Source organism: Penaeus monodon, chromosome 15 (assembly GCF_015228065.2).
Source record: "Penaeus monodon isolate SGIC_2016 chromosome 15, NSTDA_Pmon_1, whole genome shotgun sequence".
In the NCBI taxonomy this organism is placed as follows: Eukaryota; Metazoa; Arthropoda; class Malacostraca; order Decapoda; family Penaeidae; genus Penaeus; species Penaeus monodon.
Window position 1 is genome coordinate 30855649 of NC_051400.1, and position 382 is coordinate 30856030.

The 382-nt window shown below is 37.4% G+C and overlaps 1 protein-coding gene across 1 annotated transcript in view; it reads left to right on the forward strand.

The window, feature by feature from the left end:
• LOC119581935 (metabotropic glutamate receptor 8-like) overlaps positions 1-382 on the forward strand; it is a gene marked incomplete at its 5' end in the record, with an annotated part of 173067 nt that overhangs the window by 452 nt on the left and 172233 nt on the right.

Sequence of the window (382 nt, forward strand, 5' to 3'; positions counted from 1 at the left end):
GACACGTTAAGATGAGATTTAGGAGTATTTCCAATTTTTTTGTCTCTTGCTCATTTTACGTATAATGGTTTTCTGCAGTCAGATGCGGCATACAAAGGGTCAAAGGTCAAGGGTCGAGGGCAGCTCTTGTCGTTGGTCTTCATTAGAAGTTTGAATTCACCTTTTTAAACGTTATAGAAGGTTTGATTTTTCGGTGAATCTTTTTTTCCAGGTCTTCGCTAACTGCAGATAATTTTCTCTTTTTCTTTACATTTTCTTCCAAGTTTCTGGGTCTGACAGATGAATCTTAAGGAGGTCTCAGAAATCAGGAGCAAAAGGTCACGAAAGATCAAAATCCATATAGAAATTCATATAAATTCCACCCTTCTCCCCCACTCTAAAT